This window comes from Pleurodeles waltl, chromosome 10 (assembly GCF_031143425.1).
Source record: "Pleurodeles waltl isolate 20211129_DDA chromosome 10, aPleWal1.hap1.20221129, whole genome shotgun sequence".
Taxonomy (NCBI): domain Eukaryota; kingdom Metazoa; phylum Chordata; class Amphibia; order Caudata; family Salamandridae; genus Pleurodeles; species Pleurodeles waltl.
Genome location: NC_090449.1, coordinates 991650034 through 991677862, shown reverse-complemented (window position 1 = coordinate 991677862; position 27829 = coordinate 991650034).

The following is a 27829-nucleotide window of genomic DNA, read 5'->3' as shown; positions in this document are numbered from 1 at the left end:
CTAAAAAGCTCTCCTTGACCTGCCAAGAGCCATCTAGTTTTAACCTTTAAAGAGGTCACTTTATAAGCCACTTTTGTTGAGATAAGTGTAATCAGCCCCCCCGATGGGCAACCTAAGGTGTTCCACCTTGCATCTCTTGACAGCATTAGGAACATATCTACTGGTTTGGGCTTTTCGCACAGCCATGTCTCCTTCAAGCACATAATCTTGTATGTTTCCAACATTTCTTTGAGCTTGTTTTGAGGTGACAATTTTACATGCTCACCTATATTTCATGATTGAACTACCAGGCTGTAAAAAGTGCCTAATGCCTAATCTCAATCACTCAGAGCCCCCTCACACTACCTTCAAGGCTCAAGGTAGAATTGGATGAACACTTGAAGCTATTCTTGTATCTAGGCACATAGCTGGTCCATTTAAGTTATCACTTGAAATAGTCACCTGCAAACCCCCTTCCCTTAAATTAGCAACAGTTCTGCTCCAGTAGACATCCTTAGTGCCTATCATTTCTTGGTCTAAACCTAAACCAACATGAACTGTCAGGACATTATAGGCCTTAGTGCATCCTTCCCTATCTTGCTCGCATGTACCAGACTTATGCCTTCCCTCATAATTTTTTCCTCTGCTCTCGCCAGTGTCAATTTTACAAATTCTGAGTAGGACAGAACATTTTGCTTCCCCTGTCACCGGTTACATTAAAAAACTGCACTCCGTTTAATTTTGACTGGTTCCCCCCTTTAGGGCAACCCTTATTCCATATTGGATGCACTTGACTATCTTTCCTGCTCCGCTGTCTCTTTTCCTTAGGTTGTCAACCCACTAGGCCTGGCTCATCTCCTTTATAACCTTCTCCTTTTCATTCCCTTTCTTACTGATTATCCTCGTTGTTTTGTAAATTCTTCTTAGGCGTGGGATCAATCAATCAATCCATCAATCATCATTTGTCGAGCACAGCACTCAAACTCTTAGGGCTATCTAGGTGCTGGGGTGCAAGGTCTCAGTTTCTTTCTGCAGTCCGCAAGGAACGGTGATGTTTGAAGGTGGAGGGGCAGGTCATTCCAGGTCTTTGTGGTGCTGTAGGTGAAGGAATGGCCAACACTGTGGCTGGGATGAATGCAGGGGTCTGTGCAAGTGCTTGTGCGAAGGAGCACAGGTGTTTTGAAGGTTGATGGAAGTCGGTGGTTGATGTGGGCTGGTCCTTGATCATGTAAGGCTTTGTAGGCGTGCACGAGGATCGTGATTTGGCATCTCTTCTGGATGGGGAGCCAGTGGAGGCTCTGAGGTGGGGGGTGATGTGGGTCAATTTGCGAAGGTCCAGGATGAGTCTGGCTGCAGTGTTCTGTATGGTCCGGAGTTTTTTGGGGAGCTGGGTGGAAATGCCACAATACAGTGTGTTGCTGTAGTTGAGGCGGCTGGTGACAAGGGCCTGGGTGACAGTCTTTCTGTTGTTGACTGGGGCCCATCTGAAGATGATGTAGAGCCTTCAGAGGGTGTGGAAGCAGGAGGAGGTGACTGCGTTGACTTGTGGTTTAATGGTCAGTTCACTGTCGGAGATGATGCCTAAGATGCATGCATGGTCTGTTTGTGTGGGTGTAGGTCCGAGTTTGGCTGGCTACCAGCTGTGGTCCCATATGGATGTGTTTTTCCCAGAGATCAGTACTTCTGTTTTGCCGGAGTTGAGTATAAGGCAACTGGCTCTCATCCATTTTGCTACATTGGTCATGGCATTGCGGAAATTTGTTCTGGTGGTGGAGGGGTCTTCGGTGAGTCAGAGGATATGTTGTATGTCAACTGCATAGGAAATCATTTTGGGACAGTGGGCTTTGAAAATGTCCCCAATGGGGGTTTATGTGGGTGTGGAACACTGTTGGGCTGAGGGGTGATCCTTGGGGGATGCCGCATATGATATTTTGGGTTTTGGAGATAAAGGGAGGGAATGGATGTGCTGCATGTATCCTGTGATGAAGTAGGCAATCCTCTTGAGGGTGTTTTGCTGTTGATGAGGGGGTGATGGGATACAGTATCAAATGCAGTGCAGCAGAGAGGTGGAGGAGGATTAGGGCTGCTGTTTCCCACCAGTCGAGGAGGGCTCTGATGTCTGTGGCTGTGATCAGTGCAGTCTCCATGCTGTGTTTGGCTTGGAATCCTGATTGGGAAGCATCAAACAGGATGCTTTGTTCAAGGTATTCGGTGAGCTGTTGGTGGATGGAGACCATCTGGTAATCATTCAGCTGGAGTGCATTGGTTGGCCGAGGCTTTAGTGGTTGAGAGCAGGGGGTTGGGGGTCAAAGTTGTTGTAGGTGGATGAAGTCTTGCTGTGGAAATAGTTTGAAATGGTGCACAGAGTTCTTGGGAGGGGTGGATTGAGTTGTCTGTGGCTGCAGAGTTGGAGTATTCCTTGACTATTTTGAATCATTATATTGTGTGGTTGGCTGCTGTATCGATGTGGGCTGTGATGGCTTCTCTTTTGGCTTCCTTCTTGTGCAGGTAGTAATTGCCGAGGGCTGCTTTGTGAGCGGCTCTGTAGGAGGGGTTCTAATGAGTGAAGAAAAACAAGCAAAAAAAGGGCAAAACAGAAGAAAATGAACAGAAGGCTAAAACAGAGGGCAAGAAAGAAGCATAAAGAGCAAAACCAAGAGCAAGAACAAATAGAAAATGAGAATAAAATGCAAAAACAGAGGGCAAGAAACAAACAGAAAAGGCAAAAAAAGGGGGAAGAAATTAGCAGAAAGGCAAAACCAGAAGGCAAGAAGCAAGCAGAAAAACAAGTAGAAAAGGCACAGACAGAGGGCAGGAAATGAGCAGAAAATCAGCAGAAAAGACACAAGAAAGCACAAGAAATAGATATAACCCTTATGCCCCCAGTATGTCCTCATTTTATTATCAACATCTGTTGTTTTGAGATATAGGCCCTCATTCTGACCTTGGCGGTCTTTTCGCAAGACCGCTGAGTTACCGCCGCGGTGAAGACCGCCGACCGCGGCGGTGTGCCGCTGTGCGCATTCTGACCGCTGGGAGCGTTCCGCCGGAAAACCGCCAGCAGCCACACTGGCGGTCGGCGGGAAAGTGGAGACTGGTCAACCTCCACCGCCACGCCAGCAGAACACCTCCCACAGAATTACGACCCACATTTCCGTGTGGCGGTCTTCTGTTGGCGGTCTTCTGTTGGCGGTCACGTCCCTATGGCTCCCGTCGCCTCCCGGAGGACCAACGCACAAGGTAAGTTGATCGTCCGTGAGGGGAGGGGGTGGGGGGGTGTTGTGTGATGTGGGCGTGCATGGGGGTGTGCGTGTGAGTGTGTAGAGGGGGTGTGTGAGTGCGTGTATGCGGGCGGGGGGTGCTGCTGTGTCTATGGGTAATGTGTGCTGTTCGGCAGGTGCGCATGTCGGCATGTATGTGTGCGGGTATGTGTCCCCGTTGTGTATGTGTGTGTAGGGGGTGTGTATATGTGCATGTTGGGGGTGTGTGCATGTCGGGGTACATGTATGTGCATGTCGGGGTGGGGGTGGGGAGGGGGTTCGTACCACCTCTGGGGGGTGGCAGGGGGGTGGAGGGTGTGGGGGGAGGACTCGGGTGGGTAGTGGGGGGTGGGGGAGACCCCTATCAGTGCCAGGGAAGGAATTCCCTGGCCCCGATAGTGCTTACCGCCATGGTTCGCACGGCGGTTCCCGCCCGCAAGAAACCGCGGCGGTAGGCAGGGTCATAATACCCTTGGCGGTCTTGGGACGACCGCCGGGCCGGAGTGCGCAAACTCCAGCCCCGCGGTCATGACCGCCGTGGCGGTCGGAGTGGAGAAGTAGCGGTCGGTCGCGGCGGGGACCGCCGCGGTCAGAATGCCATTTTTAATACCGCCGGTCTGTTCGCGGTCCGACCGCCGTCTCTCCGCCGACCGCCAGGGTCAGAATGAGGGCCATAGTGATATGGTGAAAAATCATCATTGTTGGGGACTACAGCCCCAACCTTGTCAGAGTCAAATGCCACTTCATCCTCTTCTTCTTCTGTAGGTCTAACTAGGGTGGGTATACAGTTGTTGATTTGTTTTCATTTTCTAACAATCACTATAGGTAACATTTGTGGTCCTTTGCCAGCCTATTATTTGCCATCAGGGCTTCTAAGATTCCTTGAAAAGTCTGTTGCATTAAAAACATTGCATCTAGCATAGATGAAGAAGGGGTTGCAGAAATATTTATTCCCATTGTGGACTCTGGTGGGAGGAAGGGGAAGGAGCCCTGGCAGGATTCACCTTTATTCTTGCATTATCCAAGAACTTTGTCTCCATAATTCCATTACCATCATCCACTGAGGTGTCTTCTTTTTCTAAATTTGGACTCCCTTCATCCAATATGGGACTTTTCATCACAGAGGCCAAGGTGGGGAGGCTAATCTTCAATCTGATAATTGAATTGACAGTGAAAACTTGGCTTTCTTTTAACCTGCTTTCCAAACTTCATTATGGGTTGTCTCAGCGGTGTCTTGCCTACTTCCTCCACGGCCCCTTGGGAGTTACCACTAAGTTCTTTCTCCCCTGGTACTTTCATATTCACATTGCTTTCTGGGGTACCTGTGATGCTTCTCTTGAGGTTATCACTACAGATGTGATCATGGTCTGGCTGCCTTTTTTCAGAGCCACCCCTTCAACCCCTCCTTTGAGCATGCCCACCCTGTATTGTTAAGTTGTTGAGACATCCTAACGCACTATCTCACACTTGTCAGGCTAACCCTCTTTTTCCCAAGCTGCAAGCCTCTTTGGTACTCTTACAGAATGCTACACAAGTTCCCCAAGTCTGCTAGTCATATGTCAGAATATCCAGTTAGTGCTGACCCAGAGCCCCAATATTAGGCAGCTAAGCTAAACGTTTTAACAAGTGTTTTCTGCAACTGTCATAATATCAAATTACCAGCCACTTACCTCCTCCTTCAGCCGCATGACTGTTCTGCCCCACTCTGCCCCTACCACCGCTGCCACTGCTTCCACCAGTTTAAAAATACAAGGGTCATTGTCGTTGCTGTCTCTAAAGCTAACTTGAACTGTACTGCAGACCATAGGCACCAATTGTGGCCAAACACACCAAGGCTACTAATCGTAGCAGCTGGAATCACCCCTGACCATTACATTGCACTCCATGGCATGCCATGCCACCAGATTCAAGCAAGCCTGGATGATGAAGGGTGATACCCTGAAACAGGTCTCAAGATGCTTGTTTCTGGTCCAAGGAGGACCTGGCCTGTCAGTTCGGGCTGGACTGTTCCCATAGGGAACAGGGTCAAGGCTGATTTGCATATGGCTGGGTCTGAGCTGGAATGGCATGGCAAGCAAAAAAACTGATAGATTAAACCCAGATATGTGATCTGAGGGTGAATGTTTGATTTGTTCTGCATTCATTCATCTTCTGTTGTTTTTGCATTTGTCACCCCAAGTGGGAAGGGTATGCCCAGACTTGGGTCCCGTGCTTGCCATGCCACCAGATTCAAGCTAGCCTGGCTGATGAAGGGTGATACCCTGAAACCGGTCCCAGGATGCTTGTTTCTGGTCCAGGGAGGACCTGGCCTCGCAGTTCGGGCTGGACTGTTCCCATAGGGAACAGGGTCAGGACTGATTTGCATATGACTGGGTCTGAGCTGGAATGGCATGGCAAGCAAAAAACTGATGGATTAAACCCAGATCTGTGACTGGGGGTGAATATTTGATTTGTTCTGCATTCCATCCATCTTCTGTTGTTTTTGCATTTGTCGCCCCAAGTGGGAAGGGTATACCCAGATGTGGGTCCCATGCTTGCCAAGCCACCAAATTCAAGCTAGCCTGGCTGATGAAGGGTGATACCCTGAAACCGGTCCCAGGATGCTTGTTTCTGGTCCAGGGAGGACCTGGCCTGGCAGGTCGGGCTGGACTGTTCCCATGGGGAACAGGGTCAAGACTGATTTGCATATGGCTGGGTCTGAGCTGGAATGGGATGGCAAGCAAAAAAACTGATGGATTAAACCCAGATCTGTGATGGGGGTGAATGTTTGATTTGTTCTGCATTCCGCCCATCTTCTGTTGTTTTTGCATTTGTTGCCCCAAGTGGGAAGGGTATGCCCAGATGTGGGTCCCGTGCTTGCCATGCCACCAGATTCAAGATAGCCTGGCTGATAAAGGGTGATACCCTGAAACCGGTCCCAGTATGTGTGTTTCTGATCCTGGGATGAACTGGCCTGTCAGTTCGGGCTGGACTGTTCCCATGGCGAACAGGGTCAAGACTGATTTGCATATGGCTGGGTCTGAGCTGGAATGGCATGGCATGGCAAGCAAAAAACTGATGGATTAAACCCAGATCTGTGACTAGGGGTGAATGTTTGATTGTTCTGCATTCCGTCCATCTTCTGTTGTTTTTGTTTTTACCCGGGAGAAATGAGCATAGTCTGATAGGGTTCTCTTATGTCAAGACCTGAATGTTGAGCCAGCCCATGATAGTCTCAGGCTTTTCCAGGTGTAGCCTGGACCCTTTAATCAGGCAGATTCTACAAGAACAGATCAGCCATAGCCTTTTTTTCATTTGCTCCAGGGAAAAGGGTGGGCATGGACACAGCAGTGGGGATCACAGGAGCATCAGCCATATTAGGCGCCAGATGGCATAGAATCTCCTCTCACAGCAGAAAGGAGAAGTCAGATACAGGAGTCAAATTCTGCACTGAATTTACTTAGATTTGATTTACCCCAAAAAAAGGTAAAACATGTCAATATTGGTTGATGCAGCAGGAATTAAAGACAAAGGAAGAGTGAAGTTTTCCCTCGAGAAGACAAAATGGCAAAGGGTTCAACAAAGAAAAGTGAAAAGTATTTGAGATTGCACTTTGTCTCTTAAAAATAAATGAAAAGATAAGAATTCTGGATTTTACACTAAAACGGTTACTCAAATAATCAGTTTGTGTAAAAATTCAACTCAAAATTAATTTTTAAATTACTTGTTGGTGCCTTTTGTTAAAAAAACAGGTTTTCACATTCATTGGTGTTGTTAATTTAGGGCCATATTTATACTTTTTGACGCAAAACTGCGCTAACGCAGTTTGCGTCAAAAAAATTAGCGCCGGCTAACGCCATTCTGAAGCACCATGCGGGCGCCGTATTTAATCAATGACGTTAGCCGGCGTTAGCCGCCGGCGCTGCCTGGTGTGCGTGGAAAAAAAACGACGTACACCAGGCAGCGCCGGCGTAGGGGGATATGGGGCTTGGGCGTCAAGAAATGGGGCAAGTCAGGTTGAGGCAACTTTTTCGCCTCAACCCGATTTGCGCCATTTTTTTTCACTCCCAACCCCCATAGAAATGACTCCTGTCTTAGCAAAGACAGGAGTCATGCCCCCTTGCCCAATGGCCATGCCCAGGGGACTTCTGTCCCCTGGGCATGGTCATTGGACATAGTGGCATGTAGGGGGGCACAAATCAGGCCCCCCTATGCCACAAAAAAAAAAAAAAAAACACTTACCTGAACTTACCTTAATGTCCCTGGGATGGGTCCCTCCAGCCTTGGGTGTCCTCCTGGGGTGGGCAAGGGTGACAGGGGGGGTCCCTGGGGGCATGGGAGGGCACCTCTGGGCTCCTTCAGAGCCCACAGGTCCCTTAACGCCTGCCTTTTGCAGGCCCTAAAAAACGTCGCAAAAGCGTCCGTACGTCATTTTTTTGGACCCGCCCACTCCCGGGCGTGAATTTTGCCCGGGGGTATAAATCCGACGTACATGCCTCGGAGTCGATTTTTTAGACGTGAACGCCTACCTTGCATCTCATTAACGCAAAGTAGGTGTCCACGCTAAAAAATGACGCAAACTCCATGGACTTTGTCGCTAGACGCGTCTAACGCCAAAGTATAAATATGGAGTTAGTTTTGCGTCGAAATTGCATCAAAAAAAAACACGGAATCCCGGCGCAAACGGAGTATAAATATGCCCCTTAATTTTGTGGTGGTATGAATGAATGAATCTTTATTGCCTAAATAATTAAAATCATTGCAATGTATTAAAATAATAAAAGCGTAAAAAACAAAAAAAAACAAAGTATATATATATATATATATATACATATATATATATATATATATACAATAAACAGCAAAAGTTACTCTTTAAATGCCGAAGCGGATGCTTATTCGTATCATCTTTTATCTAAAGACATTAAAATACTCTTAAGCCCAGGAAATCGCCCCACCTTGGGTTCCCCAGATGTTGACCACCCGCTGTTACACAAGTAGGTACCCGTAGTACAACCTTCTGCGGGTACCAACTAATTGTTCACCTGTTGGCCCAGGCCCGTTTCCAACAAATCCCAGGACCAGCGTAACAAGACATGTACTAGCCAAGGGAGTGCTGTGCATGAAGAGCCTTGCTCAGCTCGTCATCCAGGGCCCTTGGGTGACATAGAGGGATGGCAGGGGGCAGAAGCCATCTCGTCAAAGCTGTTTCTTTGAGGCCCCCCTCCCTCCATGGATACCCATGTTTGTTTGACTCCTTGCCTGGCATAAGGCTAATCTCAACTTATGAAAGAATTTTCCAAAATGGGCTAGTTCCACGGGGACCACTGCAGTGAAAATAAGGCTTAGCGCTTCGTTACATGTTCTCACCCCATGTTTCAAGAACAGAGGTTTTAACAAGGTGCACCGTTCAGTCGCCAAGCAAGGGCAACAGCATATGAGATGTTTGATCGATTTAGTATGGAGTTTACACAATGTGCGTTCATGCATCTGCCCTTTGCGATTTTCCACTTCCATTGGTATTCCCAGGCAGGTAAAGTCAAAAGGTGCATCTGCAGAATGTTCTAGAGCGCTCGCTCTCCTAGAGGTGCTTTTAGATAGGGCTGGCCTTTGGTGGTTGCATATGATTCATACAGGCCTTCGGCCCCACAGATTTTCCTAACTATTAAAATATCTTTGGCTCTAGAAGCTTGCACCCCAAGCTCTTTCAGTTTTTCTTCAATATCACTTTCGTGATGGCAGGGTCTGTAGAATAAGAAGGGGCCAAATTGAACTGTTCCTCAGCCTTTGTCAGATAGATGGCCCAACTAATTGTTTTATTTTTGAAAATGTCTTTCAAACCCCCCCTGAGGCTACATGCCTCTGCCCTGTTGACACTTTGATAAAACTTTATCACATCCATTTTGCACATCAAGTCCATGCGTAGTATGTCTAGTTCCAAACATAACCCTGTATGCCTTGTTGATCTAGGGATCATGAGAATCCTTTTGTAGGCTCTCATCTGGGGATTCTCTAGAGTGGCTGTCAATTTGCCGGGGAAAGCCAAGTGGCCATAGGTGATTGAGGGAAGCAGTTTTGCTCTTACCACCCTCCCTAAAGGCTCAAATGTGGGTGCCTTAAGCCTTTGATGGAGTTTTGCTAAAGTGTGGGAGATTTTTACTGCTTTGGAAGTCAATGCCACTGCCTGGTGTGTTGTTCTCCCCATATTTGATAGCCAGACCCCCAAGTAGTAATATTTATCTTCCAGCTCTACGCTTAAAGGTACGAGTTTCCATCTTCTATACGAGTGTTTTGACTGACGGCTGAAAACCAGGACTTTTGTTTTTCCTGCATTTGCTTTTAAAGCATTTCTTTCATCGCAGTCTTGCAGTATGTCCAGTCCCCTCATGAGCCCAATCCTAATTTGGGCAAGCAAGACCATATCACCCACGTATTGTAATATGGGAAGCAACAATTGCCCCAGCCTCGGAGGAAACTTATTTCCTCTGAGCAACTCAGCACCCAGGTCAGCTGTGTATAAATTAGAAAGAATGGGGGCAATAATGCAGCCCTGTTTTAGGCCTTTGTTGGTTAAAATCCTCTGGTCACGCATGTTTTTGTGATTTTTATTCTCACCCAGGTGTCCAAGTATAGGGCCATCACTGAAGATAGCAATTTCCTTGGAATCCCCCAGAATGCTAGTTTCTTCCACAGGATGTGCCGAACCACCCCGTCAAAAGCCACACTGTAGGCAATAAAACATGCAAAGAGCGATGGAGATGTTGGTTTTAGTGCTTTTTGTCTAAGATATGAGAGTGCCAGGACATTGTCTAACGTGGAAGAGCCGGGTCTAAAACCTGTTTGATAAGATGGAACTATGACATTTTCTGAGATCCATTCTTCTAACTTTTGTAGTGAGACCCTTGCACATGCTTTGCCATCTACGTCCAGTAAGGCCATCAGCCTATAGTTTGCAGGGCAGGTAGTGTCCCCTTTTTTATAGATGGGTTGAAGTACTGATCCCTTCCAAGCCGCCGAAACCACCAAAAGGTGTAAGCAATCATTTAAAAGAGCGGTCAGGGGTGCGCCCCAGTAAGCTTGATCGTCTCTGAAGATACTCCCTGGTAGGCCATTAGGGGCGGGGGCCCCATCCGCCTCATTTTGCCAAGGATAGTTTGCACAGTTTTAATGGTGAAAGGGCCAATTTTACTGTCTAATTCATCTGATTCATTGAGACCAGCATTGTGAGATTGATCCCCTGCATATTTCAGGTCTGCGTAGAGATGTCCCACATGCCTTTCCCAAACGCTAGCAGAGATCACGTTAGTGCTTGTTTCAGAGTCATAGAGCAATGTACTAATGAAATCCCCAAATTCTCTGCTTTTGTGAGACAGAAGCAATGACACAAGATGTTTCCAGTGTTCTTCCGTTTCTTTAACCTTCATCATCCATAGTGTTCTTTTGTAGTCTTTCCATGCTGACTTCCTTAGTGCTTCTGAGGCCAGAGTGTTATACCTCCTATAGCCCCTTTCTAGACGCCGATAAATCTTTTTTTATGCAGTAATCATTCCTTCGGTACTAGATGCTTAACCACCCTATTCTGTTTACCCCCGGTTTGACCGGGATGCACTCTATTGCAGAGTTGAGCTTGAAGTTTTTTGAGCACCAGCCCCCATTGACCTGTTATTTGACCCATCCCCTGAGGAAGATTTATTGGTCCGTTTGCCTGCTACCATGCCTCATATTTTATTTGGCAGGCTGCAGACCATTTAATGCGTTTAATTAAGGGGCCTTCTACAAGTTGACGACCACAAGCTTTATACAGGTCATGTCTTGTAGCCCCTAGATCTATTTTTATTACCACCGGGTTATGATCGCTTTCAGCTCTATAGATCACCTTATGGCTTAGGCACTGGGTCAGGAGTGCTGGACTTAGAAAGATGTAGGTGGTCATTACAACCCTGGCAGTCGGTGTTAAAGCGCGGTAAAACCGCCAACAGGCCAGCGGAAAAAAAAATGGAATTACAACCATGGCGGAAACCGCCAACATAGACAGCCACTTTAACACTCCGACCGCCAAGGCGGTACAAACACCGTGGTAGTAACCGCCAACAGACTGGAGGAGGACAATGTACTGGCCCACAGAATTACAACAGTCCTATCCGCCACCATTTCCGGGGCGGATTCACTGCGAACAAAAACACGGCGGAAACAGGACTTGGAAGGGGAAACGCTCACCTCTACACACCCCACGAGGAGCCAGGACGCCATGGAACCCGAGCTCCAGATTCTTCCAGCCTTTATCTTCCTGCTCCTCTACCAGGAGCACGAACGCCGGTGGCGAAGACCACGGTGAGTACTGCACCTACGACACAGGGGAAGGGGGAGGGAAAAAACAGTGACACACACACGCAACACGCAAAACCCCCACCCTCACTCACGAGAACACACACACTAATACATCATGATACATTACAGCTACACCCCCAAGCCCCCTGGAATAATGCAAGGACAAAAGGAAATGAGTCGAATTATTGTAATATATTCAAATACAGTAATCAACAATATATACATATATAAAGATATGTACACTATAAACAAATATGTACACCAAGAATACAAGTCAAAGGTATTCCACTATCATAGTCTGTGGACCACTGGGCCCAAAAGGCATGGGCGAGGCCCATAGAAGATATCCGAACAAGACGGAGAGAACACTGCTGGGGCATCAGATAGAAAAAAAACAGGCACCTCAGGGGGAAGGGAAGGGGGACACCTCAGCCAGATGAGTGCACAATGCCAGATCACGAGGGGGCCTCATGCTCACTGTTCAATCTTGGGGAGTGCAAAGCCACAGTCTCTCAAGTCTCTACGGTGGGTGGTTTGCCCACTGTTCAATCCTGGGGAGTGTAAAGCCACAGTCTCTCAAGTCTCTACAGTGGGTGGTTTGCCCACTGCTTAATCCTGGGGAGTGCAAAGCCACAGTCTCTCAAGTGGATAACATTCTCCACTGGTTCTGGAGGGGGCTTTGTGCCCAGAGTGCTTCATCCTGCCAAGGACAGAGGTAGTGGATAACATTCTCCAATGGTTCTGGAGGGGGCTTTGTGCCCAGAGTGCTTCATCCTGCCAAGGACAGAGGTAGTGGATGTAAATCTCCAATGGTTCTGGAGGGGGCTGTGTGCCCAGAGTGCTTCATCCTGCCAAGGACAGAGGCAGTGGATGTAAATCTCCACTGGTTCTGGAGGGGGCTTTGTGCCCAGAGTGCTTCATCCTGCCAAGGACAGAGGTAGTGGATGTAAGTCTCCACTGGTTCTGAAGGGGGCTTTGTGCCCAGAGTGCTTCATCCTGCCAAGGACTGAGGTAGTGGATGCCTTACTCCACTGGTTCTGGAGGGGGCTTTGTGCCCAGAGTGCTTCATCCTGCCAAGGACTGAGGTAGTGGATGCCTTTCTCCACTGGTTCTGGAGGGGGCTTTGTGCCCAGAGTGCTTCATCCTGCTTGTGGCGGCCTCAGTAGCGTCAGAATCTTTGGCGCTCACTGGCCTGCGGTGCTTGTTGCGGTGGTGTCCTGGGCAGCGGTGCTGGTGGCGGCGGTGTCCTGGGCAGAGGTGCTGGTGGCGGCCGTGTCGTGACCTGGGCAGTGGTGCTGATGGTGGTGGTGTCCTGGGCAGCGGTGCTGGTGGCGGCGGTGTCCTGAGCAGCGGTGCTGGTGGCAGCGGTATCCTGGGCAGCGGTGCTGGTGGCAGTGGTGTCATGTCCTGGGCAGCGGTGCTGGTGGCGGCGGTGTCCTGGACAGCGGGGCTGGTGACGGTGGTGTCCTGGGCAGCAGTGCTGGTGGCGGCGGTGTCCTGGGCAGCCGGGCTGGTGGCGGCGGTGTCCTGGGCAGCGGGGCTGGTGGCGGCGGTGTCCTAGGCAGCGGGGATGGTTGGCGGTCTTGTCCGCCGTGCAGATTTTCACCGACTTTCCGGTTTTACTGTGCCCCTTCCCCACCTTGGATGGTGACGTAGCTGTCTCCACACTCCCAACTGTACCCCTGGGAACGACTTTGGTGGCTGATTTCTTTCCTCTCTCCCACCGGGCACTGGCCAACTTTTTGTTCTTTACTGGTGGGGGACTGTCCGTGCTCTGGCTCCTTGCCACACTGGCTGCCCTGCTGCCTGGCGGACTCCATAAGCCAGTTACTACTGGCACCACTGGTCCCACAGATGTTGCGGCTGAGGTGCTGGTTTGGGACCTGGAGAGGCGGGCCCTAGAAGACTGAAGGGGTGGAGGAGGTGAGGGGAAGAGGTCAAGGTTGGACAGGAAAAGTTTTTTGGGAACACTGGGACGGGTAGATGGAGGGTGTTTGGGAGTGGAGGAAGAGGTAGTGGTTGTAGGAGGTGTACGTTTGGTGACTTTGGGTGAAGGTGATTGGGCTGGAGGCTGTCGTGAGGTAGATGGCTGTTGGGTGGGTGTGTGGCTGCGTTTGTGTACCTTGGGAGGTGGGCTCACAGACACACTGGGAGAGGACATAGGGGATGTGTGAATGGTAGTGGGGTGGTGACTGCACGTGAGCGGGGTATGGTGGTGGGTGTGCTGGTGATGGACATAGTGGCTGAGGATGTAGTGCATGCAGGTGTGAGTGGAGACGAGACAGAGAGGGAGGAGGGGGACACAGTGGAGGCAGTGGATGCTGGTGTGTCTGCATGTGTATGATGCTTGCGTGAGTGCCTGTGGGATGTGTGGTGCTTATGTTTGCCAGAGCTTCCATTGTGTGTTGAGGTGTGTGCATGCTGGTCTGATGGTGTGCTTGGGATAGGCTGAGGTACAGGGGTTTGGGTCTGGGTGGAGGAAGTTGGAGGTGGGGGGCTAAGGACAGGGACAATGACTGCCATCAGTGCTGAGGCCAGAGTCTGAAAAGCTCGCTGATGGGCTGCCTGACCAAAATGAATGCCCTCCAGGTATGCATTGGTTTGTTGCAACTGTCTCTCTACACCCTGGATGGCATTCAAAATGGTAGACTACCCAACAGTGAGGGACCTGAGGAGGTCAATGTCCTCCTCACTAAGAGCAGCAGGGGTGACAGAGGCAGGGGCTGAGGTGCCTGGGGTGAAGGAGATGCCCACCCTCCTGGGTGAGCGGGCACAGGACACACGCTGATGGGCTGCTGGGAGGGCGGTGTTGGTGGGGGGGCGGCGGCTGTACCTGTAGATGCAGGGGGCACAGATGGTCCCACCACCGCAAGGGACCTCCAATCAGAGGAGGAGTCCGTATCGCTGGTCTCAGCTCCTGTCCCGACCGTGGACCTCCCCTCGCCCTCCGTCCCACTCGTAAATTCAGACTCCGTTGTGTCGCCCTTCAGGACCATGTGGGATGCAGCTCCCTCCTGCTCCAGTGCCACTGCTCCTCCACCTGATGATGCTAATGCACACAAGAACAGGGAGACCACAAAAAGGGGGGGGAAGACAGAAGAAAGACATGTTCAGTGCATGCAATACCGCTACCATTGGCGGACACTACAGACACAGAAGCCCTCTGCACTACGCCATGCACTTGGAGTTCCCTAATCAATCCCAGAGACATGGGTTACAAGGCTATGCCCGATTGCTGCACACATGGATGTCACAAGAGCCTGACTAGGTGTAGTTGGCACTGTACACATGTGGGGTGGGGTGGGGTGCCACAGGGCCTGCCTTAAGAAGGGACCTTGCCTACTAAACTCGCCCTGGCTTAGGGGAACCCACAGCCCACCTCCCCCACCCAGACACCTCCAATGTGCGCTGAATCAGCAGAATGAGAGTGTACTCACCCCCTTGTGGCTGCTGTGATGCCCTCAAGTGCCCATCCAACTCCGGGTACGCCACCATCAGGATCCTGAACATCAGGGGGGTCATGGTGCGATGGGCACCCCTCCCACGTTGGGAGGCTATCCCCAGCTGGGCCTCCGCCGACTTCTTGCTCCAGCGGCGAATGTCCTCCCATCTTTTCCGGCAGTGAGTGCTCCGTCTGTGGTAGACCCCCAGGGTACGGACTTCCTTGGTGATGGCCCGCCAAATGTCCTTCTTCTGGTGAGAGCTGACCTACAGGAATAGTACAGGGGAAAAGGAGAAGATATTACCGTCCGCATCGTCACAGTCATTGGCCCGCATCACTACCCTTGCCGTGACGCACATGCACTCACCGTCGTTTCATGCACACCTCATTCTCACCCCCCCTATCTTTTATCCATAACACTCCACACAGGCATTGCCCATACAGCATGCTCACAGTGTACTTACCTGTTTGCCTGGAGGACCGTAGAGCAGCGTGAACTGGGGGAGGACCCCATCCGCTAGTTTCTCCAACTCCTCCATGCTGAAGGCAGGGGCCCTTTCCCCAGACACACGAGCCATTGTTTGTTCCAGACTGAGGTCACAGCAGCACTTGCAGTGTAGGTCCTCTACTGTCTACTGTCTACAGGTATCAAGTGATTGAACAGAGAGAAAATGGCATTCACGTCCGTGGCGGTGCGTACCGTCACCGCCGGCGTAAATCATCATTGGCTCCTGGGACCCAATGCAGTATTGCACCAGCGCAGAGACCTCATATCCCCTTGTCCCACTTTACAGGGTAGGCAGCCACCATTTCACATGCCCACTTGCCATTATTTTGGACTGCATCACACATATCTAGGCCTTGCTTAAACACTAATACAGGCATATGTCGATTTGCTAATATTTTCCGATTAAGCTGTGTTTATGTACCTCAGAGTTGGTTGACTCTCTGCTCGCTGTTCTCCTCCATAGGCACCGTCCGCTGGGGCATGTGAGGAGATGGCGGCATCCTCCGGTGTACAGACCGCTGGTGGACCTGTCGACAATGGAGGAGCGACATGTGATCATCACCTACAGAATTGATCGTACCACAATCCTGGAACTGTGTGCCCAGTTGGAGCCAGACCTGATGTCAGCTATCCGCCATCCCACAGGAATCCCCCCTCAAGTGCAGGTGCTGTCAGTACTCCATTTCCTAGCAAGTGGGTCTTTTCAAACTACAGTGGCCATAGCATCAGGGATGTCCCAGCCTATGTTTTCCAATGTGTTGTTGAGAGTGTTGTCTGCCCTGCTGAAACACATGTGGAGCTACATCGTTTTCCCTCAGGTGGAGGATTTGCCTACAGTGAAAGGTGATTTCTATGCCCTGAGACATATCCCCAACATCATAGATGCCATTGATGGGACTCATGTGGCCTTGCCCCCCCCCACAGGAGTGAACAGGTGTACAGAAACCGGAAGAGTTACCATTCGATGAATGTGCAGATAGTGTGTTTGGCAGACCAGTACATCTCCAATGTGAATACCAAATTTCCTGGCTCAGTGCATGACGCTTATATCCCAGGGAATAGCAGCATCCCTTATGTGATGGGGCAACTCCAGAGGCACCGTGTGTGGCTATTAGGTGAGGACATAGACCCAATACAGTGTGGCTAGGTATCTGGGGATTTCCCTAGGAGTTAGTGTGAGTCTAACAGTTGTCCCTCAACATTTGCAGGAGACTCTGGTTACCCCAACCTGTCATGGCTACTGACCCCAGTGAGGAATCCCAGGACAAGGGCAGAGGATTGCTACAATGAGGCCCATGGGTGAACTAGGAGGGTTATAGAGTGGACCTTCAGCCTCCTGAAGGCCAGGTTCCGGTGCCTCCATATGACAGGTGGTTCCCTATTCTACTCACCAAAGAAGGTGTGCCAGATCATTGTGACCTGCTGTATGCTTCACAACTTGGCTTTGCGATGACAGGTGCCTTTTCTGCAGGAGGATGGTCCAGATGGAGGTGTTGTGGCAGCTGTGGAGCCTGTGGACACTGAAGAAAAGGAAGCAGAAGAAGAGGACATAGACAACAGGAACACGGTGATCCTGCAATACTTCCAGTGAGACACAGGTAAGAAGACAACACTGCCTGCTACATCTGATTTAATTCTACTAACTCTCATATGTCTGTCATTTTCACCCAGTGCATGGCCACTGAGTTGTCACTTTCCCTTACGATTTCACAGATGTGGGTCCCACTGTGTGACATCTGCTTTGTTTCCGCATGGACTCGAGCTGTGTGACATAGGTATGTTAAATTACATTTGATATAGCATTTTGCCACTGTTATTGATAATACACATTTTTGAAAGCACAGACAGACTCCTGATTGTTTTGTGATTTAAGGGTGTTTATTTAAGTGCTCAATAGTGGAGGGGGTTGTAAAATGGTGAGGGGTGATGGTGGAGGAATGTCCATGGCGGAGTCCAGCCTATTAGTCTCACAGGTGCATTGTCCAAAGGGGCATAGGAAGTGGAGCTAGGGCAGTTTAAGGATGGACAGGGCGACAAAGTGGGACAAAAGGATGACAATCAGGGTGGTCTCATTTCTTGGCGGGGGTCTTGGCAACATTCTCTGTCTTTGTCCTGGATCTCAGGGACCACTTGCTGGATGGTTCTCCATCTGTAGGGGGTGGGGTGCTGGTGTGGTGGTCCTGTGGCGGTGCCTCCTGTCCACTAGCGCTGGCGGAGGTGGTGGGAAGTTCATCGCCCAGGCTAGTGTCAGGGACCCCTAGTTGTGCCACAGTGTCCCTCCTTGTGTTGACGAGTTACTTCTGCACCCCTACAATGGTGCCCAGGGTGGAATTGATGGATTTGAGTTCCTCCCTGAAACCCAAATACTTTTCCTCCTGCAGCTGCTGGGTCTCCTGAAACTTGGCCAGTACTGTTGCCATCGTCTCCTGGGAATGGTGGTAGGCTCCCATGATGTTGGAGAGGGCCTTGTGGAAGGTGGGTTCCCTGGGCCTGTGCTCCCCCTGTCACACAGCAGCCCTCCCAGTTCTCCTGTGTTCCTGGGCCTCTGTCCCCTGAACCATGTGCCACTACCACTGCCCCCAGGTCCCTGGTGCTGTTGGGGTGGTGGACACACTGCTGCTTTACGTGTCCTGGGGACAGAGGTATGGGCCCGCTAGGTGGGTGCTGTGCTGGTGTTTCCAGAGGGGGGAAGCTCTGTAGTGGCCTGTGCCAGTGTGAGGGGAACCAACTGTCCAGAGGTCCCAGATGGGCCGGGCTGGTCATCTTGATCCAGTTGGACAGAGCTGCTGTCATCACTTTGGGCCTCTTCTGTGGGTGGAGTGGACATATCTGGACCCTCCTGTCCGTTGAAGTTGGGTAGGGGTCCTGCAGGGGTGTAAAGGCATGATTATTGCATCTGTGTGTGCCATGGTGTGCAATGGGTCGGTGACCGTGTACCCCAGTGCCTCCATTCCTGTGTAGGACCTTGTGTGATAATGGTTTAGGGGGGTGTATGGGTATGTACAGTGGCCATGCTTTGGTGATGGGTGTCCATGCTTTGGTGTTACATGCAGGGCTTGGGTTTGGGATGTGTGGTTTGTGATAGAGGCACGTACGTGAGGAGTTGGAGTGTTGGGAGTGAGGGCGAGGGTGGGGGTATGTGATAGCATGCAGGTCGGTGGGGGATGAAGTAGTTAAAGGTTTGACTTACCATTCCTCCAGCTACTCCTGCGAGGCCCTCAGGATGCAGTATAGCCAAGACCTGCTCGTCCCATGCAGTGAGTTCTGGGGGTTGGGGGAGGGGGTGTGGGTCCGTCGCCAGTCCTCTGAACCGCAAGGTGGTGTCTTTAGACCACGGAATGCACCTTCCCCCGTAGGTCATTCTACCTCTTCCTGATGTCATCCATAGTTCTTGGGTGCTGTCCCACTGCATGGACCCTGTCCACGATTCTTCGCCATAGCTCCATCTTCCTAGCTATGGTGGTGTGCTGCACCTGTGATCCGAATAGCTTTGTTTCTACCCGAATGATTTCCTCCACCATGACCTTGAGCTCCTCCTCAGAGAACCTGGGGTGTCTTTGTGGGGCCATGGGGTGGTGTGGGTGATGTGTGGGGTGGTGTGTTTTGTGATGTGTGGGGTGATATTTAGAGGTGTGTTGTGTGAGGTGCTTGGATGTTGTGTGAGTGATGGTGTTGAGTGCCTGTGGATGCTAGTTTGTAGATGATGATGTCTCTCTCTGGCCTTCAGTCGCAATTGTTGACGTAAGGGTTTATGGGTGATGTGTTTTTTATATTGTATTGGGTGTGTGGGAGAGGTGTGTGTATATGTATCAGGTGTGTGTATTTGGAATTGTCCAGTGTGGTAGTGTTTTGTAAATGTGTGCGTATTTTGAGCGTGGTGGTGTGTACCGCCAATGGAATAGCGCAGTTGAAAGACCGCCACGTGGATTTGTGGGTCGTGATAGTTTGGGCGTATTCCTGTTGGCGTGATGGTGGAGGTTTTGTTATCGCCAATTTATCACTGACCTTTGGTGTGGCAGACTTGTGTGAGTGTCTGGATTTTGGCGGATTCCGAGCTGTGGGTCATAATGACCGTGGCGGAATTCCGCAGCTGCGGCGGTGTGTTGGCGGTCTTCTGCACGGCGGTAAGCGGCTTTTACCGCCAATGTTGTAATGACCCCCATAATCTATTGTAGAAATGTTTCTAAAAGTAGGAATACATGTGCCCACTACAAGGTTGCTACGATCCGTTGTTTTTAAATCATATTTATTGAGAAAAGATTCTAAGGCCAGTCTTACAGGGTCTCGACATAGACCCCCTTCCTGGCCAAGCTCGCAAGTATTAAAATTCCCTGCCAGCACATACTCATGGCCTGGGTGATCATAGACAAACTCCTTCAGTAAGGCCAGTATAGAATTGGTAGTCATCAGTTTCTTTCCTTGATAGGGGTTAATGTATATGTTTATCACTGTAACCGGGGTCGTTTTTTTACCTGAGGCTAAGCCATGTATTGTTAACAGTAGCATATTACTTGTAGATTTTTTCCACAGTGCTAATTTAATGCCAGATTTAACTTGACATATATAGCAAGGACTCCGATGTGCCTACCAAACAAATTTGTTTTGTAGGCAGGGGACTGAAATGTCATAAAGCAATCTATAGCCAGAGGTTCTGCCCACCATGTTTCTTGGAAACACATAATATCTGCCTCATTGCAAAGGTCTTAAAGTCAGTTCTGGTTATTAGTGAAGCCAGGCCAGCCACGTTCCAGCCAAATATTTTGATTGGATTAAATTCAGAATTTATAAGAGTGCAGTCAGCGCTAAATACACTTCTTCCCTTTGGTAGACAGTGCTACAGGGGGCCAATCCCATCCTTGCCCCCTCACATTATCATGACACTCATTTAACCCATCTGTGTGAGCCCTACCTGTGTTCTTGGGCCAATCCTGGTTGAGTTCAACAGTTTCCCTTATCAGTTGTATGGTTATTTATTCCCCTAGGAGTAGTGGGCTCATGGCTGAGGTTTCTCTCAATACATTGGGATTTTCTCTCGCCATTGATGATGCATGGTTTCCAACGGATAAGGCTTGTTGGTGCCATTTTCTGACTTCCTTGCTAATTCTTATACCCCAGTCTTCTAAAAAGGCCTTCATATTCAACGATTCTGTCAATATTACTTTGTGCAGACCATGTGGTCACTGTTGATTCATTCTCACTAATCCATGTGAGGGTGCTATAATTTACCACTAGTAGATCTTCCGACATCAAGTTTGTGAATGCTGATATGTGATGTAGTAAACAAAGGATATTCAATCTATTAAGAATGTCCCAAGACCTTTAAAAAGCATATAAAGGGGTAAAGGTTATGGTTGAGCGATCTGTGATTCCCTGATGGTTTACGGGTTTTATCTTTAGTACCCAGGTGTATTCATAATCTGATTCTACATGAGTTTGACATCTGTTCTCACTGCTCCCTGTCTTGGAATGTTTGCTCGAACAAAGTCTCATTTATGAGAAACTGCCTCTGCATTATGTGTTACATCTGTAACATGAAATGCAGAAAATTACACAAGTTTAAGTTGAAGTCAATTAATTTTCAACTGAGCTTAATGACACTACAATACAAAAAATAGCAGTGCTCTAAGCACAACACAAAAAATGTAAAGGAGCCACAATTCAATGCAATGACATAAAACAGCACAGTAACAACAATAAAAGGCAATATAACATAATCTAATATAAGAACATAACACAAATGCTTAAGACAACAATGCAGTGCACCACAAAACCATACAACATTAAAAAAACTACAACATAACACAATCCAATGAAACATCAATACTATGATAAAACAAAACAACTACATCAACACAAAAATAAGTAACAATGACACAAAAGATACAACATCAGTGAGAAATAGAGATGTAAACAATAATTAATCAAAAAAACATGGCACAAGCAGCACAATGAATCACAGTAATAAAACACCACAGGAGCACAACTTGGAAACACAAAAAACACACAAATAATCGATACAGTACAACAAACAATTTTTTGAAAGTGGATTATTGTTAAGGACAGGTAAGTACCTACACTTAGCAACAGGCCACTAGCCTCCACCTAGGTCCAGCTTGGTCTCAAAAAATTAAACCCATCTCAAACCTTGGTAGCTTGGCAACAAGCGACAAGACTTAACTTAGGAGACAGGTGTGTAAAGCATTTAACAATCACAAAATAGTAAATATGTAAAACACAAAGGCCCTCATTACAACATTGGCAGTAAAAGCTGCTTACCACCGTGCAGAAGACCGCCAACACACCGCCGCGGAATTCCACCACGGTCATTATGACCAACTGCTCGGAATCGGCCAAAATTCAGACACCCACAGAAGTCCGCCACACCAAGGGTCAGTGATAAACTGGCAAAAACAAAACCTCCACTGTGACGCCAACAGAAATACGCCCACACTATCACGACACACGAATCCATGCGGCGGTCCTTCAACCGTGGTATTCCATTGGCGGTACACACCGCCGGGCTCAAAATACACGCACATCTACAAAACACAGCCACATTGGACAATTCGAAATACACACACCTGATAACATACACACACCACTCCCACACACCCATTACAATATAAAAGTCACACCCACAACACCCACAGATCCCTACCACAAAATTACTGAGAGAAGGCCAGAGAGAGACACTACAAACAACTACGAAGCATCCACAGGCACACAATACCAACACCCACATAACTTCCACGCACCTCACACAACACACTACTAAATATCACCCCACTTATCACTACACACACCACCCCACACATCACCCACACCACCCCAGGGCACGGCAAAGACACCCCAGGTTCTCTGAGGAGGAGCTCAGGGTCATGGTGGAGCAAATCGTCCGTGTAGAGCCACAGCTATTCGGATCACAGGTGCAGCACACATCCATTGCTTGGAAGATGGAGCTATGGCTAAGAATGGTGGACAGGGTCAACGCAGTGGGACAGCACCCAAGAAATAGGGATAACATCAGGAAGATGTGGAACGACCTACGGGGGAAGGTACGTTCCGTGGTCTTAAGACACCACCTTGCGGTTTAGCGGACTGGCGGCGGACCCCTACCTCCTCCCCTGCAAGTAACAACATGGGAGGAGCAGGTCTTGGTGATTCTGCATCCTGAGGGCCTTGCAGGAGTAAATGGAGGAATGGACTCTGGTAAGTCAAATCTCAACTATTTCATCCCTCACCCTACTTGCATGCTATCACATACCCCCACCCTCACCCCCATCACTCCAACTCCTCACAAATTACCCAATATCACAAACCACACATCCCATACCCAAGCCCTGCATGCAACAACAAAGCATGGACACCCATCACCAAAGCATGGACACTGCACATACCCATACACCCCCCTAAAGCACCATCACACAAGGACCCACACAGGAATGCAAGCACTGGGGTACACGGTCCCCCACCCATTGCACACCATGCCACACACAGATGTAATAAACATCCTTTTATACCCCTGCAGGACCCCTACCCAACGTCACCGGACAGGATGGTCCACACATGTCTACACCACCAACAGAAGAGGCCCACAGTGATGAAAGCGGCTCTGTCCAACTGGATCTAGATGACCAGCCCGGCCCATCTGGGACCTCTGGACAGTCGGTTCCCCTGACACAGTCACAGGCCACCACAGAGCTTCCCCCCTCTGGAAACACCAGCACAGCACCTCTGTCCCCAGGACACGTCAATCAGCAGTGTGTCCACCACTACAGGGGACCCAGGCTAACCCACCACCCCAACAACAAAAGGGACCTGGGGGCAGTGGCAGTGGGCACACGGTCCAGGGGAGGGAGGCCCAGGAACACAGGGGAACTGGGAGGGCTGCTGTGCGACCAGGGGAGGACAGGCCAAGTGAACCTACTCTCCATGAGGCCCTCTCCAATATCATGGGAGCCTACCACCATTCCCAGGAGATGATGGCAACGATACTGGCCAAGTTTCAGGAGACCCAGCGACTGCAGGAGGAACAGTATTTGGGCTTCAGGGAGGAACTCGGATCCATCAATTCCACCCTGGGCACCATCATAGGGGTGCTGAAGGAAGTCCTCAACACCAGGAGGGACACTGTATGCCACCAAACACTCTGCGCATTCCTTTTCGATGCTGGAATTCGCCACCAGTCCCTGTACTGGCTCACCTCCTTCCTCTCCGAAAGAACCCAAAGAGTTTGCCTTCCTCCTTTCCGGTTTTCAGCCACCAAGATCATCTGTGGGGTCCCCCAAGGATCTTCCCTCAGCCCCACCCTCTTCAACATCTACATTGCTCCTCTCGCCAACATCCTCCGTCCCCACGGCATCACCATCATTTCATATGCTGACGACACACAGCTCATCATCTCCCTCACCAGGAACCCAGCCACTGCCAAAATTAACCTGCACATTGGACTCCTCAACATCCCCAAATGAATTACTACAAGCCTCCTCAAATTGAACTCAAACAAAACAGAGATCTTTATCTTCGGCCCCAACAAGACAGCATGGAACAACTCCTGGTGGCCGACCACCAGCGGACCACTCCCAAGACCCATGCATGCAACCTTGGCATCATACTGGGCTCATCCCTCTCCATGACCCAGCAAATCAACGCCATATCATCCTCCTGCTTCAACACCCTCCGCATGCTACTCAAGACTTTCAAATGGATACCTTTAGAAACAAGAAGAACAGCCACCCACGCCCTCATCAGCAGTAGACTGGACTACGGCAATGCCCTCTATGCAGGGACCACAGCCAAACTTCAAAGAAAACTCCAGCGAATCCAGAACGCAGCCACACGGCTCATCCTCAATTCCCTCGCCACGGGTGAGTAGTGCACTTAAGAAATTATTTGATTGATTGATTGAAATGTACTTCCTTGCCTTTGAAGACCAGTTTGGCTGCTCTCCTCCCCCCTGTTTCACCATCTGCTGAGGCAGATCTTCTCCCCCAGACACATCCTTTGTGTTCCTCCCAGGCCACTTCACACCTCATGAAGGCAGGCTGGCCAGGCTGTCAGAGACTGGCTAATCAGAGAAGGGCACTACAGAGCTGAAATTGTCAGCTTTCAGGTAGGCTTTTAAAAATCTTTACCTGAACTAGTTATATGAAATCCAACAATGGTAGTTTATGGGATTTATTATAACAATTAATTTGATACCAAACTTATGTATCTGGCACTTATGGGGACTTTGTTAATTAAAATAAAGTCCCCCTATTTTAGCCTATGGATGCAATTCACTACAGTGAGGTAAAACAAATTTGGCAATTTTACCTCACCGGGGCTTATAAAATATTTTTTAAAAGGTCCCTGCTTATAGTTACATGGCAGCAACCTTAGAGCACCTAGGACACACCTTAGGGGTGAGTTATATGTAAAAAATAAGGTAGTTTAAGACTTTGGAAGTACTTTTAATTCCAAAGCCAAATTTGCATATAACTTTAGTTTAAAAGCAGCCAGCAAGGCAGGCCTGCATTTAAAATGACAATGGAGACCTCAGCAGTGCATCTATGGGTGCATTACCTATACTGGGGACCCTAAATCTACATGCCCTCCCATATAGTAGGGGTTTATAGGTAGGTTGATACTGCCAATTATAATTTGTCTAATTTGCATATCCACTGTACACAGAGCACTGGCCCTCGGACTAGTAAGCAGTACCCAGGGCACAGCCAAGAGTCAGTAACCACCAGTATCCGTCCAAAACCAAAATGTTTGGGGGTGACCAGGGCAAAAAGATGGACTTTCTTACAAAGATCAACACAGCATAAACTATCAACGCAACACGAAAACAACACAATTCAGTTTTTCACACCTAGGGGGTCATTCCAAGTCTGGCGGGCGGCGGAGGCCGCCCGCCAGACTTCCCCCCTCCGAAATACCGCTCTGCGGTCGAAATACCGCTCCGCGGTTGAAAGACCGTGGAGGGTATTCTACGTTTTTCCCTGGGCTGGCGGGCAGTCGCCAAAAGACCACCCGCCAGCCCAGGGAAAAACTCCCTTCCCATGAGGATGCCGGCTCGTAATCGAGCCGGCGGAGTGGGAAGGTGCGACGGGTGCTGTTGCACCCGTCGCGTATTTCACTGTCTGCCAAGCAGACAGTGAAATACTTGTAGGGGCCCTCTTACGGGGGCCCCGCGACCCCCCCTACCGCCATCCGGTTCCCGGCGGGCGGACCGCCGGGAACTGGATGGCGGTAGGGTGGGTCGGAATCCCCTCGGCGGCGCAGCTAGCTGTGCCGCCTTGGAGGATTCCAAAGGGCGGCGGTACACTGGCGGGAGACCGCCAGTGTTGCCGGCCTGACCGCGGCTTTACCGCCGCGGTCGGAATGCCCTTGGGAGCACCGCCGGCCTGTCGGCGGTGCTCCCACGGTCCTCCAACCCGGCGGTCATTGACCGCCAGGGTTGGAATGACCGCCCTAGTGTTGTTGTTATATGGTTATAGTATGTTACTTTTTCAGTGCATTATTGTGCTTTTCGCTTTTGTTGATGTAAAATTGTGCTGTCTTATGATGTGTTATTTATTGTGGGTGGGTTGATGTTTTTTTTGTTACTGGATTTTGTTGTGGTGTTGGTATGTTGTGCTTGTATGCTGGTGTTGCATTAAACTGTATTGTGTTATGTTGAAGTGCCTTGTTGTGGTTGACACTGTTGCTTTGTTGTACTTTGCTGACATACTGTATTGTGTTGTTTATTTTTGTGTTATGCGTTTTTGTTGTATGTGTGTGTTGTACTGTGATATGTATCAGTGTGCTTTTGAGTTGTTTTGCTCTTGTGTTATTATGATGTTGTGATAAAGTAATGTGTTATGGTGTTGTTGTTTTGTAATTGCGTCATTGTATGAATTGGTGTCCAACTGCTTACATAAGCACAGCCATCCTTATCATATATTAACGCCTCGGCAAATCTACTTTCATTTCTCAAGATTGAGCAAGCACTCCGAGACTTCCGATTCTCTAGACGTTTAATCATAGACTGACACTCAGGTGCCTTAAAAATAACCATTACCACAAACATAACGCATTCGACGTAACAGAAAAAAAGACAAAGCAAATGCGCTTCAGAAGTAACGCAAAGTGAATTACTAGAAACCAAAAAATATCATCTTCTTGTCAAAAGTAAAAAGCACAAACTAAACAGCATGTTAGTGTGAATAAACCGATAACAACATATTCTAGTTGGAACTCACCTTAGATCCTGAGACAACACATCATAGGCTATTATTCTGAAAAAAACTGTTTCAAATTAATTTGCCACAATATATAAATAATTGCAGTACTGCCCTAACATCATCAATCTTCGCAACAAAACTGACAGCGAACATATAGTGAAATAAAGGGTGTGTCCTCACTTATTAGTGCTGTGGTACACCCTGAACCGTGTGAAAGGTCTGACACATTATAATATAGTGTGAAATTAAAGGTTGATTTTCAAGAGCTGCTGGTAGCATCCTAAAATGTGTTTACAAGAAAGTGTAGTGATTTCAGTTCATTCCCGTTTCTGACTGGAACCTTCTGCTCTGTGAAACCCACAGGCCTTTGTCTTTAATTAACTGAGATAATAAGGCCCTGACCAGAATTCTGTCATTACATGTTAAGAAACATGTTATCCATTTAATGAAAGGAGACGGATAGAGGCTCATTTCTTATTCGGAAACTTGTATTTCTCAGACCCGACCAGACTACTTAGTAAGATTTATAAGGACCTGTTTTTCTGTGCATGGATGCTTTGAATTAAAGGGTGTGCAATGTGCTTTCATCAATGCACATGAAATGGCCACATTTGACCACTGTGGCAGCATCCTATTTTCTTGCCAAAAATAGTTCAGGAACACGCCGAAAAACCAAATATGTGAACTGGTAAATCAAAGCATGAGGTAGGCAAAAATAGGAGTACCTGATTGTTCAAATATAACATGCAAAAACCTAGAACGCAGAACTTGTTCTACCTATCTTATGGGCTGTTTCTACAATACTATGAAACAGTGTACCTCTATTCAGTGACCCACACAGATATACTAGTACATTGATAAGTCTCTTTCTATGCTAACCTGCCAATCTCCTATAAGCTAACACTACTTTGATCTACAACAAGCACAAGTATCTCACTTTTGAGAAATGTGCAGAGCAACTCCAGTGCCCCAGTGCCAGCTGTTGATGTTTGAAAGAAGTGGGCATAAATACCTGTCTTGTATTACACTGAGCAAGTGAATGAAGTAAGCCTAACTTCCTTTTGGGAGGAGTGGTATGCCTCGCCTTTCTCTGCTAAACATCTGTTCAAAACAATATCAAACA